The sequence below is a fragment of the Lactuca saligna genome, chromosome 7 (genome assembly GCF_052625555.1).
Source record: "Lactuca saligna cultivar CGN05327 chromosome 7, ASM5262555v1, whole genome shotgun sequence".
NCBI classification, from domain to species: domain Eukaryota; kingdom Viridiplantae; phylum Streptophyta; class Magnoliopsida; order Asterales; family Asteraceae; genus Lactuca; species Lactuca saligna.
In genome coordinates, this window is record NC_136423.1 from 40,328,387 (window position 1) to 40,347,172 (window position 18,786).

At 37.4% G+C, this 18,786-nt stretch overlaps 1 non-coding gene across 1 annotated transcript; it reads left to right on the plus strand.

Moving 5' to 3' along the window:
• Positions 1 to 18,335: 18,335 nt before the first annotated feature.
• Positions 18,336 to 18,442, plus strand: LOC145007709 (small nucleolar RNA R71). The gene has a single exon (XR_013663080.1). It is a non-coding gene; the product is annotated as a small nucleolar RNA R71 (small nucleolar RNA).
• The last annotated feature ends 344 nt before the right edge of the window (positions 18,443 to 18,786 follow it).

Below are 18,786 nucleotides of genomic sequence, written 5' to 3' on the forward strand. Positions count from 1 at the left end.
GATATAGTGAGGTATATATAGGAAACCCACAAGGGAACAAAGCTATTTTTACCAATAGTTTAATCAGAAGAAGTTAATTTTGTAAGGAAAGGTGGTTGTAGATGTACCATGAGTAATTAATACGTATTCATTTTATTTACCATTCGATACCCTATATAATTTTTAAGGTATTTTTATCAGTTAAAATTATATTGTTTTTTGAAAAAGATGATTAAAAATAGTTAACTATTAGTTGATTTTTGATAAAGATGTTTATAGGGTGTCTAAAAGATGTCTTAATAGCAACACTCAACTTCTTATAACAATAAGGGCTGTTTGTTTTTTTTGTGAAGAGCTGCGCAACCACTTTTGTCTGCATCGCGCAAACATATGCCCTCGCAGAGTGTTTATTTTTTGGAAGTGCGCAGACCAAAAAACGTCTGCGCGAGGTCTTCTTGGCGCAGACATAGGTCACTGTCTTCAAAGGTCTTCAGACCTCATTTTAACCAAAAAAAAAAAAAAGACCACCCGTTTTTTTTTTCTTTCTCTTTTTGCTGAAAATACATTTTTTATTTTTATGATATGAAATTAAGTTTGAAAAATTAATTTATTTCAACAGCTGCAGACGTTAAAAACAAATAGTCTTCTTATTGTAGACTGCAGACATTTGGTCCACCTTTTCTGCCGCAGAGGCTTGCAGATGTGATCCGCAGACTGCAGATATTTTAGCTTAAAAAAACAAACAGTACCTAAGTATAGGTCTTGAGTTTAATACCTGATGATTATTCCTTAATACCTGATGATGATTCCTGAGGGGTATGTCTACAAATAGAAAGCAAAAATTGACTTATGTTGTGCATAGGTAAGGTAGTGTTTGGTATGGAATAAATTATATCATTTGAATAAAAAAAATGTTTGTTTTTCGTGATGTAACGAATACACCATTTCTAAAGATAGATGATTTTTTTATTTTATTTGATTAATTTTCATTCCTTTAATTATGCATGGCGTGTTATTTATTCATTGCAACACCTAGCTAATGGAATGAAAAAAAAAATTATAAACTATTTTTATAGATAGCTTTTTAATAGCACACATCTTTAATTTTTTAAGAATCTCATATTTTTTAATAAATTGTTACTTTTTCTAAAATTAATTAGAAATTAATTTTCTATTATGATATTAATTGAGTTCCTATTGAACTTTTATTATGTTTAATATCTTACATTTGTAAAAAGTAAATTCTATAATTATTATTAAATAATATATAGAATCGTGTTAGTTCAAAGTTAAAATTATATATTGTATTTACATATAATATAAATTCATGAAAACTCATTTCATTCCTTCCTCCCGATAAACCAAATATGATCATAAAATGTAATAATAAATTCCATTACTTGCTTATTTTATTACCGTTGTTAATCTTTCTATAGTGTTATTGTACTATAAATGAATAAACAGATTGTATATTATAGTCTATACCCTGGAAAATAAAAGTTATATAAAAGTTGATTCATTCATAACAGTTTTTCCATATAAAATATAAATTGTTGTGTGGAGAAAAACCAATGTATACAAATCACTTCCCATATATGAAGGATATCCGGAATGAAAATCTTGTAATCCTTAGGTCAAATGTGACTTTTTAAGCAACATAACAAGATCCAGATTCAAAGATCTTCTCAGTTGACTCTAATTATGGATGGAGTATATTTTTAAAAAAATTTGTTTATATTTATTAGTAAATCTGTGGACAATACTTTTCTTGCTTGGATTCTTCCTTTTGCTGAGGTTCCTTGCATGTGACTAGTTTTCCTATTCTTTTCTTGAAATAGTACTATTATTATTATACAACAACTACGCTTTTTGTTTATGGCTCTCCGTTTCTGTGGGAAATTGAAATTGCACTCATAATTGATTGTTTTCTTGAATTTCAATTCATTAGTTTTGTAGAAAACTGGGTGCGGTTTCTACCTCAGTTTATTTGCAAACCATTTGTTGGATAGGGGTTTCCAATGGGCCGCTTTAGATTTTAGATTTATTCAAGCTATCACTTTCATTCATAGTGTTTGTAGGCCGAATCTAGCTTTAGATTTTCACTTAATCAATAAAAGATATTGGGTGTTTTTGTCATGATCTAGTGCTATATTCTTCACTTGTAAGTACCTACTTGTTTTGATTATTTAAAGTTGATCATGATTACGATTATTTTGAGTTAAAATAGTTAGATTTTTGGGAGTTGGGTGGGTTGGAATATCTATATCAGGGGTGTTTGAGATTGCGTTTAAAAAATATTTATTTGTTTATTGGTTTTTTTAAAAGCTAATAAACCAAAAAAAAGTGTTTGACAAACTCAAAATCACTTTTCAGAATAGTTTTTTCATAAGCTTCAATGAACACTTTTTAATAAGCATGTAAAACGTGATTTTTTGAAACTGCTTATAGATTTTCAACCAAAATAACTTCAAAAAGCAATTTTTAAGCTAAACACTTTTTAACTTATTGACTTATTGATTTTTTCACTATAAAAACTTATTCAAACACTTTTTAAAAAACTCTTTTTACCACCACTATAAGCAAATAAGCATTTTTATCTAAAAACACTTTTCTAGTTAAAAAAAACACTCCCAAACACCCTCTAAATATCGAATTCTTCAAAAAAGTCCTTAAAATTTTAGTCCAGTTTATGAAAAAGTCTCAAATTAAATTTTGTTTATAGAAAAGTACAAAATACCGGCTAAAACTTCAAAAAAACCATTTTTGGCCGGTTTCATAGATTTAGCCGCTATTCTATCATTTTTTGTTAGTTTGCTCAAAATATTAGGACTTCTTTGAAAATTGTCCGATAACCAAAATATTAGGACTTCTCTAAAAATTACTATGGAATTAATGAATATTATTATTAACAAATCATTTATAAACATAACAAATATTTTTTATTATAAACAAAGGAAATACATTTGTTTCTAATTTCGAGAAATAGAATGGTCGACTAGGTCTATTGTTTGTTGACCACTTCAAACTTCTTATGTTCCTCCTATGTATCATTGTGGGTGTCATAGTGAGATGTACTATGTATGTTTCTTCAATTAAATACAAGACTTGATAATATTTGTTAATACACAATCAATAAGTGTCTACATTTTATTAGGTGTGACACTATAGGATCACATGTTATTAGAAAATATCACTACATAATGATTCTTGAACATATAGATCTTTCATTATGTTCTTTAATCTAAATACCACCTAAGCTCCATACATTATGTCACACCCCCAAACCAAGGATGGCGGAAACGTCCGGGGATGGAGGACTTCATGAGCGTCCCATCCTCAAAAGTTGTTGTTTATCTGGTTCACTGATTTTCTGAGAATACAAGTAGTTTCGAAAAAGTGTCAACAATTAAGTTGGTGAGTTCATAAGCCTTTGTATGTGGTGTTTGAAATTCTTTCCTTGTAAAAGTAATGTTTGTTCCAGAAATCCAATATCTCCCTTTTAAAATATACTGTAGTCTTAAATGTCAAGACCGAAATGTACAACTAATTTTCCATACTTAAAGTAATTTATGCAAGTTTAAATCGACATAAACTCGTTTAATTGAAAGTAAAACCCGTAAATCTTATGTTTTGTTAATACCCCATGTGAGTTATTATAACCATGATATGACCCAGTCGGCCTCGTATACAACGTTCTTCAGGCGTTGCAAAGTTAAATGAAACTTGTCACCCCTGACCTGCCGGCCGAGCTGTTGCAAGCAGCTTGGGTGCGGGTTTGTCAGACCCAATATAGATCTATACACAACTATCATGTTCTCCCGACAATAAACTAAGGTTACAATTACAGGACTTTTAATGCTCTACTTTATAGGTAACGTGAAGCGAATGTCTCACAAATTTATTCATTAACTGATTTATGTGAAATGAACTAAAAACCCCTTTTTGTATAAACCCGGTATTTTGTATTCGTACCCCGTTTATATGAAATGAAAACCTTTTGTAATGAGTTCGAAATGTAAATGAAACATAAACTATACATATTATAGTTTAACATAATTATTTGTAATGTATATGAAACATAAACCATACTTACTATAGTTTATCAAGATTGTTTGTAATGTATATGAAACATAAACTAAACCTATTGTAGTTTATCAAAATGTTTGTAACGGATAGTAAACCTTTTATGTGTAAGTAGAATGTATAGTAAAACATGACTATTGATATTGTCATATTTATACAGATTTTTAGGCAATATTGATCTACACTGTATTATTATTTTGGTTATTTATATAGAATTATGATACTTATAAGGATAAAATGTTATTTGCAGCCAAAATAAAGCATTTTCAAAGAGACGGACCAAAAGTGACAATATATGGAACATTGGAGACTTGAAGCACAAAAGATTAAGAAATTCACGAAATATGCTTAAGCCACGACGTGTGAGTAAAGGCCACGACGAGGAATCGATCCTTCTAGAAGATAAGTACGCGAAGAAAGAATCATTGGCGAATACGGATAGTTCCTGAATTCACGACGTGGAGCTTCCTGCCACGACGTGGAACATGATTTTCCAGAAAATATATATATCCTTGTACCCTATGACTTGGAAGACTTTTGGTGGCTAAGAGGGGTTCTTGGAGACGAAAATTCAGAGATGAAAAATACCTGGAAGTTGGTTTCAACACCAAGGAAGTAGAAGTACATAAGTTGATTCATAGTTTGGTACACTTTAATATGTTTTGGATTATAATATTTGTTTGTTTACCTGTTAATATGTCCAACTAAATCTAGCTGCTTCTGTTAGCTAGATGAAGCTGGAACTCATGGTTTTAATGCATTAGATTTAACTTTAATTGTTAGTGATATGCTTGTGTTGATTGATTTTACCTAGCAAGCTTGAATTAGTTATTTAATTGCTTTGAATCTTTGTTTTGTGTAGTTAGTGAACACAATTTAGCATGAACTTGAATACCTAATAATATAGTGAACACTAGTTATTGGAGCTAAGATCAAACCAATCTTAGATTAGTAATTGAATAATTAAATTAAGTTGTGTTAGAGAACTCATATTATGACTGTAATTGTGTTTTGATTAATCAATATTTCATGGCTCCAATCTTAATTAATAATTGATTCTGTGTTAACTATTGTATGAACATAAATAGAATTACATGAATTGATTAATAATTAGTAGATTTAGAACTAAACTACTAATACTATCTTAATTGGTCACCAACAGTAATAGTTATAGCTAATGTATAACCATTGAGTGAAAGTGGATTCGAGCTAATAGAAGTATTTTGTTTATTGATTAAGTTATCGTTAAAAAATTAAGTTCATCTAAACTGCAAAATTAGATAAAAACCCTTTAGCTTGTTAATAATTAGATTAATTTAGTAGTAAATAAAGTAACACTGTTCCCTGTTATTGACACCCAACTTACCTAAGCTATACTGTAATCTGACTAGGTACACTGCTTATAAGTGCATAGTTAGTCTAATTTTGTTAGGTTATAAATATTACAATTAGTAGGTACTTCCGTGCACATCAACTATTTTATTATGCTTCATCTTGTATTGTTTGTAACGATAAAGGCCTCTTACAATTTAGTAAACAATTTTTTTGTTATATAAGTGTAGTTCAACAGAAAATCACATATAAAATATGAAGTTATCAAAGATTAACACTTTGATCAACATGTTACAAAGTGTTATGAAAGTTGTAAGCTGTTAACTTGTTTTTAACATTTCAACACTGTTTTAGAAAAATCACAGAAAAATCATACGAAGTAGAAACTAAATCCGTAAACTCTGAGAGTTTAGAAAATGTGTCTAGTTTGTTCATAAAATTTATTATGATTTTTAGAAGTCTCTAACTAGTGTGAAAACCTTCATATTCATAGACTGGTCCGAATTCGTGGCTACAGTGATAAACAATTTTGTAAAATTCACCATAAATTATAGAAAAATCGTGTGAATATGTGCAAGTAGTCATTTTAGAGGTATGAACCTAAACTATTTTCATATTAAACAGTTTTGAAATATTTTAATTTAAAGTCACTCAAAACAGTCCGTGTGTAACAACGTAAATTTCAAAACAATTTTTCACATTTTAAAAACACACTTCCATTCATAATAGTTATAAAAATGTCATTGTATCACATAACAACCCATAACATTACATCCCAAGATCATAATATGTAAAACTCCTCATGTGTGTATTGATCAGACCGACGCCTTCCGCGATCCTCACTGGTACCTGAAACACATAACACAACATTGTAAGCATAAATGCTTAGTGAGTTCCCCAAAATACCACATATAACACATACGCTGTTCCAGGCCATAACTTTGTAGGATCTTCCGATCCAAGTGTCTCAAGGGACTTCCATCCCGAATCCTGGTAAACCTTCCGTTCCTACCCGTATCGACCTTCCGGTCCTTATCATACATAACATACATAACACATAACAACATATAGCACATACATCTCAAAGCATACAAGACCTTCCGGTCACACATAGGTACCCTTCCAGGTACAGTATAGTGAGAAGACTCACCTCGGTATCTCGGATAATCTCGCACTCAAACGCACTGTCTAGCCCCCGCCTAAACATAAAACAATACTCTCAAATAAATAATGACTCTCAAAGGCTAGATTAAATCCACTCTACGATTTCCACAGAAGGGTAAAAGACCATTTTACCCCTCTCTGGCCCAAAAGTCCAAAGGTTGACCAAAACCCTAAAAGTCAACAAAATTCAACAGGAGGCAGTACGCAGTGCGTACCTTCTCTGTACGCGGGGCGTACACCGACGAACCACAATCGGGGTCTCAACCCCTTACGCTGCGCGTACTGAGAGTTACACCCAACGTAAGTCTTAGTTTCAGCCATTCCATGGATTTTGGTCTTAAACAGTTAAGACATTCCTTCAACTCCCAGATCTGACTCTCCTTAAGCCTCTTATCCCATAAAGTCGGAACCTTTAAGCCTTGGCATGGTTATAGAGGTCCCTACACTCTCTAATACCTTTCCTTTTTCCTCCAAAAGTCTAGATCTCATGCTTGGCTCAATATGTACGTCTAGGATTGCATTTTTATGAACATACAACTCTTATAATCCTGAAATATGATAGATCTAGGCCAATGGAGACCATTTGCTCATAAAGTCTCAATCTTGGGACCAAAAACCCTAGAAATTGGTCCAAGAAGCACACAACACAAATGACAATGCAAGTTTTGAGCTTTTTACCTCAGGAAGAAGCTCCAACCTCTGAAAAACTCAGATCTACTCTTTCCCACGAACATCTAGCCTCCAAAATGACCTCTTCTTCTTTTCCACCACCTTGAAATGACACTTAGAAGCTTAGAACACCAACACACTAGCTAGAAACGAAGGAGGACTCTCTTTTAGGGTTTCACTCTCTGGAATGGAGGCTAAGGTCAAGGCCATAACATTCCTTTTATAGTGCTCAAGCCCAAAATTAGGGTTTACACCTGGGCTCACTATGCCCAGCGTAACCCTGGGTATGCCCAGCGTACCCAATCGAATCCGCATCCAAATTAAGCGTGCGAGTACGCGCAGCGTACTCCTCTGTATGCCCAACGTACTCACAAGTCTAACTCTTTTACTAAAGGGACTTAACTGATAACTTGGAAAAAGAAGAAGGGTTAAATATCTTTACATGAATTTCGGGATGTTAAAATTCTCCCCCACTAGAACCAGACTTCGCCCCCGAAGTCTCATGTCGAAAACAACTCCAGATGCTGCTCCCGCATCTCCGACTCTGGCTCCCAAGTTAACTCGGACCCTCTCCACTACTGCCACTGAACCTGAACCAAGGGCACCTCCTTGCTACCCAGAACCTTGATCTTCTGATCCAAGATTGCGATCTGCCTCTCAACATAATTCAGACTCGCGTCCATCTGGATATCGTCCAACGCTACCACTGCCAACTCGTTGGCTATACATTTCCACAACTGAGATACGTGGAAGGTATCATGAATTTGGCCCAACTCCGCAGGTAGCTCCAAACGATATGCTACTCTGCCCACCCTTGCGATCACCCTAAACGGCCCAATATATCGGGCCCCTATCTTGCCCCTCTTCCTGAATCGAATCACTTCTTTCCACGGAGACACTTTCAGGAGTACAAAATCCGCGACCTAAAACTCAAGCTCAGATTGTCGCCTGTTGTATCTGCTCTGTTGTCTGAAGCACTATCTCAGTGCTGCCCATCACTCACTGCCCTACCTCTCCCCAACAAATGGGAGTCCGACACTTCCTCATATACAACAACTCAAAGGGAGGCATACCAATGCTCGAATGGTGGTTGTTGTTATAAGAAACCTCAACCAATGGCATATATGTGTCCCAACTCCCTCCGAAGTCCAACACACATGCCCGAAGCCCAACACACATGCCCGAAGCATGTCTTCGAGCGTCTGAATCGTCCGCTCACTCTATCCGTCAGTCTGTGGATGGTAAGCAGTACTGAAATGTAGCCTAGTACCCAACTCCTCATGGAACTTTTTCCAAAATCTGGAAGTGAAACTCGGTACACCATGTCGTGATACCACCTCCCTCACATACAACTTTGCCATCCTCTCAGTAGAAGAGATCTCATTGATAGCAAGAAAGTGAGCGCTCTTCGCCAGCCGGTCGCCGATCACCCAAATTGTGTCGACACCCCTCGCGGTCCTCGACAACTTGGTGATGAAATCCATAGAAATCTGTCCCCACTTCCATTGGGGAACCTCAAGTGGCTGCAACATGCCATGCGGTCGTTGGTGCTCAGCCTTAACCTTGTGACATGTTAAGCACCTCTCAACAAACCATGCTATATCCCTCTTCATACATAGCCACCAATAATCCTTCTTCAAATCCAAATACATCTTAATGGCCCCGGGATGGATCGAAAATCTCGATTTATGCGCCTCCTCCATCAAGGTGGTGCGCACTCCGCCTGCATACGGCACCCAAATCCGACCCTGAAGGGTCATCAACCCGCGACTATCGGTAATGAACTCTGGCACCTGCCCAATCACCCGCTCCCTCTTACAGTTCTCTGGTCTCACAGCCTCCCGAATGGTGTCTAACACCGGAGTCATCACTATCAACCGCATACAAATATCCCGAATCGGGGCGCTCTCCGCCCTAGGACTGATGTGCACGAAAGTACCCAATAATTTTAATATTTATAACCTAAAAAACTTAACTAACTATGCACTTATAGGCAGTGTACCTAGTCAGATTACAGTATAGCTTTGGTAAGTCGGGTGTCGATCACAGGGAACGGTGTCACTATTTACTATTAAATTAATTTAATTATTAACAAGCTAAAAGGGTTTTTATCTAATTTTGCAAGTTTAGATGAACTTAATTCTTTAGCAATAACTTAATCAATAAATAAAATACTTCTATTATTTCAAATCCACTTTCACTCAATGGTTATACATTGGCTATAACTATTACTGTTGGTGACCAATTAAGATAGTATTAGTAGTTTAGTTCTAACTCTACCAATTATTAATTAATTCATGTAATTCTATTTATGTTCATACAATGGTTAACACATAATCAATTATTAACTAAGATTGGAGCCATGAAAGATTGATTATCATGCTCATGGGCCTCAAAGACGGCCATTTCTTCAGGAGTAGCGATTTCCGGATTGATCTTTTCAAGCTTCTCATCGAGTACATATTCTTTGTCCTCATAACGAGAAATCATGCGAATGTATCTTATCAATTCGTTGAAATTCGATCCGTCAAATGTCACCTTTTGACATAGGCTCATTAGCGAGAATGAACCAGCAACAGCGATGTTGGCGTTTGCGTTAGACATCCGCAATTAAAAGGAACAAAGTTTGATTAGAATTTAATCCCTAGTTAAACACGCAAAATGAGAAATTAGGGTTAGGATCTAACAACATTATTTACATATTAGAAAAGGGATGCCGTAATCCAACATGCAAATAATTTAGAGGTAAGTGAATGACGATTCACTAATTCTTCACCATGAAACACATAAAGGCTTAGGTTTTAAATGTATTGAGAATTCCTAGATTCCTTTTGAGATTCATTGAACTTTTCAATGGCATGTTTAAATCTCGATATGCCCTTCTCATTTGTGACTGGGATGCTGAGGATCACAAAGCGGGTGTGAATAACCATGAAAATGTACATGGTGACCTCATTGTTACAATCACCTATTCGATGTGCCGGTTAACCACACACGCTCCATCGAACTATGACAAACAATGAGTCACCCTTTTCCACTTTTTTTTAGAACCAATCAATGTGCCGGTTAACCACACACGATCCACTAACTTCTTAGCAAGGGTTGTAATTTCATGGGATTGCATCAATTCACTTTTGCCTAAAGTAACTAGGATTGAGAATTTTGTAAAAACGTTTAATTACTTTATATAGGTTCATTATAGTTATTAATGAAGAGAGGGTTGCCCTATCCTATCCGTTCGGCTAACGACCCTCCATCAATCAAGGAAGCGGTGGGTAAGAGTGGATACCCATTAAACGGTCATTTTATAGGCTATAACCTTATACCTCCCTTATAGATCGGCTTCGTGAATGAGACCTACTAATGGTAAGACTAGCATTTTATATATATATATATATATATATATATATATATATATATATATATATATCTTGTAATAATATAATACTATAGGGTGTATTTTAAACATTTTAAAATACTAGGGTTTTAATTTAAATTTAAAATTTTCGAAATTTATAACTTTTAAATTAAAATTTTAAATATCAAAACTCTTGATTTAATAATTATCTAAATTAAACAATTAATTTGAATTACTAACTCATAAAGGATTATCTTAAATTAAACAATTAATTTTATCCTAATCCCTTAAATCCCTCTAGATTTCGAAAATCATGGGATGGGATAATTCAAAATCTTTAATTACTATATTTAACCATTAAAATATAATTACAAGATATGAGATTATCCAAATCCCTAAAATTTAGGATCTTATCTTGGGGAGGAGACATATTTCGAAAATCCTAGGGTTTGCAAACCCTAGATTTCGAAATCTTGGGCACTAAGGAAAGGGTTTCAAAAACCCTATCAATTTTCGAAAACAGGGTTTCAAGAACCCTAATTTCGAAATCTTGCCTCCTAGGGTTTATTGGCCATAAACCCTAAAGTGTTAAATTCATACAATTGTAAAATTCTAATTGAAAACAATTTAACCATAATCTCTGATACCACTGATGGGTTTTATACAAACAATCCTATGTGTGCATGCAACGCTAGATTTGGGTCGATGTTTTCTCTGTTAGATACACAAATTTATGAACACAAGAAGAACCCTAGCATGCACCTAGGTATTTTGAAATCTATGTAGTAGACGGGATTACATACCTCTTGTTGTTATATTGTAATAACAACACAAATCTTCAATCTCTTTGTCTTGGAAAGCAAGTACCACAAGTGTAGTACCTCTAATGGTTCACAAACACCACAAGCAAATAGAGAGGCAAGAGAGAGAGAAAGGGGGGAGAGGCAAAAATCGTCTCTAGGTATTCTAGGGATCAAGTGGCCGATTTTCTAAGTCCTAAGGGGTCTTTATATAGGGTAAAGATTAATGTTTCAATCCTTATCCTTATCTGGTTACTTACCCACCAAGCAGCCCATAAGATAAGCCTTGATTCCTTATCATGGACGAATTCTAAGGCCTTATCACCTTGAATTCGTCCACCACTTCCTTGGGGCAACCAATACCCTAATTTGCAACTATCACATAATTACAATTCAGGCCCTCTAATTTAATTAATTACATTTGATCACAAAATTAATTCTTAACTAATTATTGAGCAATATTAATTAAACAAATATGATTTCTCCTTTAATATATTATTCTTATAATATATTAATAAATCATAATAAACTCTTTCTCTATGATTTCTCCAATCAAGTTGCTTTGGTGAAGGCAACCCAAAAGGACCATGCACAACCGGGTCAAGTACTTACCAAATATGGTTACAAGCTTCGACACTAATCAAACATTTAGTCCACCCTTTGTCTTAGGCAGCTTGGTTATGAAGTCCATTGTAATCCAATCCCACTTCCACTCATGTATCTTCAGTTGTTGTAGTAAACCTGAGGGCTTTTGTTATTCAACCTTAACCTTGGCACAAGTAAGACACTTGCCCACGAAGGTAGCAATCTCTGCTTTCATGTCACGCCACCAATATAACCTTTTAAGATCCAAATACATCTTATTTGAACCTGGGTGAACGGATTATCGAGTATTGTGTGCTTCGATCATGACCAAGTCTCTGAATCCACCGAGTTTCGATGTCCAGATCTGATCCATTAGGTATAAGGCTCCGTCACCCTTGACTTCTAAGTTCTTATCCATCCCTCTCAGGGATTCACCTACCACATTATCAGGTTTTAAGACTTTCTATTGAGCTTCCTTAATTTGTGTGGACAAATGTGAATAGAGTGGCATAGTCAATGCCTTGACACTACGACCTGAGTACTCTTTCCGAATTAGGGCGATAGCTACCACATTGGCTTTACCGGGATGATAACGAATTTCGCATTCGTAGTCATTTAGTAGCTCAACCCACCGTCGTTGTCTCATGTTGAGCTCCTTCTGATCGAATATATGTTGAAGGCTTTTGTGGTCTGTAAAGATAGTCCTTTTTGTACCATACAGGTAGTGTCTCCAGATCTTCAGAGCAAATACCACTGTTCCCAACTCAAGATCATGTATAGTTTAATTGACTTCATGTGTCTTAAGTTGTCTTGAGTCATAAGCGATGACCTTTCCCCATTATATTAGAACACAACCAAGACCTTGGTTGGATGCATTGCAGTATACCACGAAATCCTCTATCCCTTCTAGGAGGGATAATATCTGTGCACAGCATAAGGCTTGCTTCAACGTTTGGAATGCCTTCTCTTGCTTCTCTTCCCAGTCAAAGGTCACACCTTTCTGGGTCAAAGTGGTAAGTGGTTTCGCGATTTTTGAGAAGTTTTGAATAAATCTGCGATAGTAGCCAGCGATGCCTAAGAATTGATGGATTTCTGTAGGCATCCTCGGTGCTGACCAGTTCTCGATGGCTTTGATTTTGGAAGGGTCCACGTGAATTCCCTCTTCGCTGACCACGTAACCTAAGAATTTGACTCTTCGAATCCAAAATTCACATTTTAAAATTTTTCATAAAACTTCTCTGCCCGTAGTGTTTCCAAGACATGTCGTAAGTGTTGACTATGTTCATCTTTACTGCGTGAGTAGATAAGTATGCCATTGATGAATACTATCATGAAATTATCTAAATAAGGACGGCACACCCGGTTCATCAAGTCCATGAACACTGCGGCCGCATTGGTTAATCCAAAAGGCATCACTACGAACTCGTAGTGACCATAACGAGTTCAGAAGGTTGTTTTGGGAATATCTTCCTCTAAAAATCGTAGTTGGTGATACCCAGATCTTAAGTCAATCTTTGAAAAGTAATTTGTTCATTGAAGTTGGTCGAATAAGTCGTCTATCCACGGTAGAGGGTATTAGTTCTTAACGTTCAATTTGTTTAGCTCGCGATAGTCGATGCACATACGGAACGATCCATCTTTCTTCTTCACGAACAAGACCGATGCTCACCAAGGTGAGAAACTTGGTCTAATAAATCCTTTGCTGAGGAGTTAGTTCAGTCAGTGGCGGAGCCACCATATGACCAGGGTAGGCCCAGACCCACCCTCAAATTTTCAAAATTTTTTTATTTCTTTTTTTGTTTAGAAATAACATATTATATGTTTGAAAGTTATATAAAAAATCCTTTCTAGATCAATTGGAAAGCAAGACGTATTCTAATCCATGGCTTTACATTTTGCTTTTTTTTTAAGTAATTTATTTTTAAAGTTACATTTTGGCCCTTATATTTATAAGTTCAATTCTTTTAGTAAGTTAGTTTTTAGAATTTACATATGTCACACCTCAAATTTTATAAATTTGTATAATTCTATTTTTAGATAATTAATTAAGTTTTTAGTTTTTTTTAGATTTATTTTTATTATATATAAAAAAATGTATTTAGAGGGTCATTTTCACGTTCCGCATAGGCCTTTAAAATCACATATGTATGTATATATATATATATATATATATATATATATATATATATATATATATATATATATATATATATATATATATATCAATTATTTTAAAAGGACCACCCTAAATTTTTTTTTTTGGCTCCGCCCATGTGTTCAGTTGACTGGATAGTTCCTACATCTAAGCTGGTTCTAATCGGTAAGGCGATTTGGCTACAGGGGTCGTTCCTAGAATTAAGTTGATTCTGAACTCGGATTGACGTTGTGGAGGTAATCCTGGCAGATCTTTGGGAAAGATGCCGGGAAAGTCGCGGACTTCAGGGATATCCTTAATGTCATTCGCTTTTTGGTTCACATCAACCACATGAGCAAGGAACGCATGGTATTCCTTTTGTAAATACTTTTGGGCTTGGATACTTGAGATGATTCGAAGTTTCATGCCTGGTTTTTCGCCATAGATAACTAGGGTTTCGCTATTTGGTAGATTAAGACGAACGGATTTCTCAAAACACAGGATGTCAACACGATGAAGACTCAACTAATCCATGTCGATAATGACGTTGAAACTTTTAATTGAGACAGGCATGAGGTCGATTTGAAATGAATAGCTATCTAGAAAGAGGGTACATCCTATGTATGTATCGTTAGAGCTCTTAGTTTTCCTGTTAGCCATTTCTATAGTGAACGTTTCTTTTAAAGCTCGTGGTTGTTGTTTAAGTAGGTGTGCAAATTTTTGATTCACGAAACTCCTCTCCGCTCCACTATCAAATAGTATGCATGTATATGAGTTATTGAGGGGAAACGTACCCGTGACCACCGTAGGGTCTACCACGGCTTCTTCATGACCAATGGCGAGCACTCTTCTTACTCCACCAGTGTTCCTCGCCTTAGGGCAGTTCCGTTTGTAGTGTTCCACTGCACTGCACCCATAGCAAGCCTGACCTGCTCCAATCCTAGGGACATGGGAGATTGGTCTTGTTGGTGCCTTACAGAAACGAGCAGTGTGCCCCTTCCTATTGAAGTTAGCACAATGCATCTCCCGGCAGGGCCCATTATGGTGAAAGTTGCACTTGTTGCATTTTGGCAAACTCCCAGTGTATTGCTTTGTTGGTGCAGGGACTATAGCGGTTGTTGTGGCATGAACAGCCGCAACGTGTTGTTTCCTAGTAGAGTTCTATGCCAATTGGTTCTTCTTCTTGTCTCAAAAATTCCTCTTGTTATTGTTTGTTTTGGTCGGTTTTGGGACAACAGGGGTACTTGCTTGTGGATGGACTCCATGGTCAATAAGTCTCTGTGCCAATCGCTTGGCACTATTGAACGTGGAGGGTTTCGAAGACAATACATTCCCCTGAAATGGAGGTACCATTCCCCATATGTACCTCTCGATATTTTTGCTCTTTGTGGGGACCATTCCTGGACATAAATCCACCAGATCACATAACCTAGTCGTGTAGGCTACTATGTCAGAACCCTTCATTTTAAGGCTCCACAGTTCATGTTTAAGTTTCTAAACTTCGTGTAACGACCCCAAAATTTCAACAAAATTTAAACTTTTCAAAAACATCCCAATTCATTAAGTTATTAGAAAAAAAGGTTTTCAATACATTTATTATCAGAGTATTCCCAGGTCCATATCATAAAACATAAACACGAGGAGCGGTACGATCACGCCTTTGCCTTGCCACGGTCTCTTGAAGAACCTGAAAACATTAAACCACAACTGTAAGCCTGAAAGCTTAGTGAGATACCCCCAAAATACCAACCACATATACCATACACATAACATGCTATATCATATCGAATCACATAACAGCCATGCATATCGGGTCTACTGTGTGACTGGTCCGCCGTGTTGGGCCTTCAGTCCACCTGGTCCACCCTCCGAGTCCAGTCATGTCCTCGAGTCTGCAGTGTGGTTGGTCCGCCCGCACCGGGACTTCAACCCACCTGGTCCACTCTCTGAGTCTACAGTATGATTGGTCCACCCGCATCGGGCCTGCAGTCGGCATGGTCCACTCTCCGAGCCTCGGCATGTCTGGTCCGCCCTCGTGGGGCCTACAGCCTCTCCGGAACGCTCGCTGGGCCTTCGGAACAATCGGTCCGCCCTGGGTATCTTGGCCTACAGCACGAAGCAGGACCCGCCTCAACCCAACTCCAGTCCAAACAACCATGTGCACATAAACATACAATCACATAACAATTTATATTCAATCAAACCGATCTAGCAGATCACATAACACAACATACTCTAAGCAGGATACCGACCTAACTGGTCACTAGCATAGGATCATCCTATATACCAGGATACCGACCTTAACCAAGTCTCTAACGAATACCATCCTAACTACCAGGATACAAACATATCAAAGCAATAACATAACAACAGATACCCGGATCTCAATCCGATAAAGGACCAACCTTGGTGCCTTAGACCCTGTTGATATAGTGAGGATCACTCACCTTGACTCTGCTGACTGAAAAGATAAGATCACGCTACTCTAATCTCCGACACCACTTCACCCCTGATAAAGCTGAAAGACTAAACCCAATAAATACCACAAAATACCAAAATTCCCTTAGAAGTCAACTGGTCAACTCTTAGTCAAAGTCAAAGTCAACCTCCTGACTGGCTCTACTCGCCGAGTCAACCCGACGACTCGCTGAGTCTCTCAACTCTGAAAATCCCATCTCAACTCACTAAGTCATCCCTTGACTCACCGATTCTTAGCTTAACCAGAAAAGACTAGGACCTCAAGATCAGACTCGTCGAGTCCAAGGCTATCTTCAACCAACTCGCCGAGTTGTTCTCCCAACTCGCCGAGTTTCTTCCCATCTTCAAGCAACTTGCTGAGTACACCCATGTGACTCGTCGAGTACCACTTGCTCTTAACCCATACAGAGGCTTTCCAAGCCATGCAGGGGTTCCAATCCACAAATCTACTCTTCCACAAGCTATTCCTCACGTAAAGTTGCAAACTTTACGTGAATCCAAAGAGATCTAAGCATAATATGCTCTAGGGCTAGGGTTTGGGACACAAGAACTTCACCAACAACTCTTAAGCATAGACTTTCTGGCTTTCTGGATCATTAACCACCTAGATCTAAGGTAGCAACCTCAGATCTTACACCAAACTTGAGATTGACCTCATACATACCACAAAAACACCACAATTGATTGATTTAGATGCACAAAATCTCAAACAGCAGATTATTACCTCAAATGAAAGCTCCAAATGAAGAATAAGCTAAATCTCTGCACAGCCCCTTGCTCCAACCTTCTTGTTCTTCACTTCACTTACAAGATTTCCTCCTCCAAGTCTCTAAATGCTCTCCAACTCTCTCACAACTGAAAGCTAGGGTTTTTGGACTTCAAAGGAGAGTAAAGAGGCTGGGGAGAGGGTTTTATGTTCATTATATAGGGCTAAATCCCCGGGATTAGGGTTTTCTCCATACAGCACCAACTCGCCGAGTCCACCCTTGAGACTCGCCGAGTTGGTCACTTATCACTCGACCAACATCGCGACCCTACTCGCCGAGTCCACCCATGGACTCGCCGAGTTGCCCTTTCACATTTTCACTTTGAATCCTGAACTTGCACTCCTGAACTCGGGATGTTACACTTCGCCCCTCGGTAGTACTCCCTGTCATAAGATCCTTTAGTGTATCCCAGCGTATCGCGTTAGCCACTAAGAGAGTAAGTGACTCAACATGTTCATTCCACCATGTGAGGGTTCTATCGGAGAAGGTGCAGGCAACAAATTTTACTTTGCTCCTGATATTGCCATATTTATACTTATTTTTGCTTCTTATACTCCTCATATGGCAGCCACTCCTTCTTCGGTTTCCTCCAATCCTCATCAATTTTATCCCCACTAGAGTAGCATACTTGAGCATTCCTGTTCCCAAATTCGTTCACGTTGCAGTCCTTGGTCAAGTGTGGACCACTGCATCTCTCGCAACCCACTCTTATGGAATGTATCGATTGGTCCATCTGTGTTATCCTGCGGTCCATATTTTTTAACATGGCCATGACCGCTGCTATTTCTTCAGTTTGGGACCCTCCTCCACCTTTGATTCCTTCTTGCCTCGGGTTGTGGTATTCACGGGAGTGTTTTGCGAATTCATCAATTAACTCCTTGACCTCCCTTGGATTTTTCTTTGTCAAAGGTCCTTGAGAATCAAGGAGTTGTCTCGTCATCACGTTGACCCCATCATAAAAGATTGACATCTCTTGCTGCACAGTTAGGTCATGTTGTGGGCAATTTCTAAGTAAGCCCTTGTACCGCTCCCATGCTTCGTACAGTGACTCCCCCGGCTATTGCTCAAAGTTGGCTATTGCCTTCTTGAGTTTGGCTATCTTGGATGGTGGGCAAAACTGGTCTAGGAATTGCTCACGCATTTGAGCCCAAGTGGTGATTGTACCCGGTGGGAGTGCTTTTAACCACTCCTTAGCAGCTCCTTTGAAAGTGACGGGCAGCATCCTAAGCAAGACTGTGTTCCTGTTGACATTTGGGACATTGAAGTAATCTGCAATGTCACTGACTTCATCTAGATGCTTAAAAGCATCCTCATGGTCTTTCCCGAAAAATGGGATGTCCTTCAGCGCAGTCAATATGTGTCCCTTCAGCTCGAATGTAGCATTGGCAGGTATTGCGGGTTGGACTAATCCGGGACCCACATCTTCTCGGATCCGCT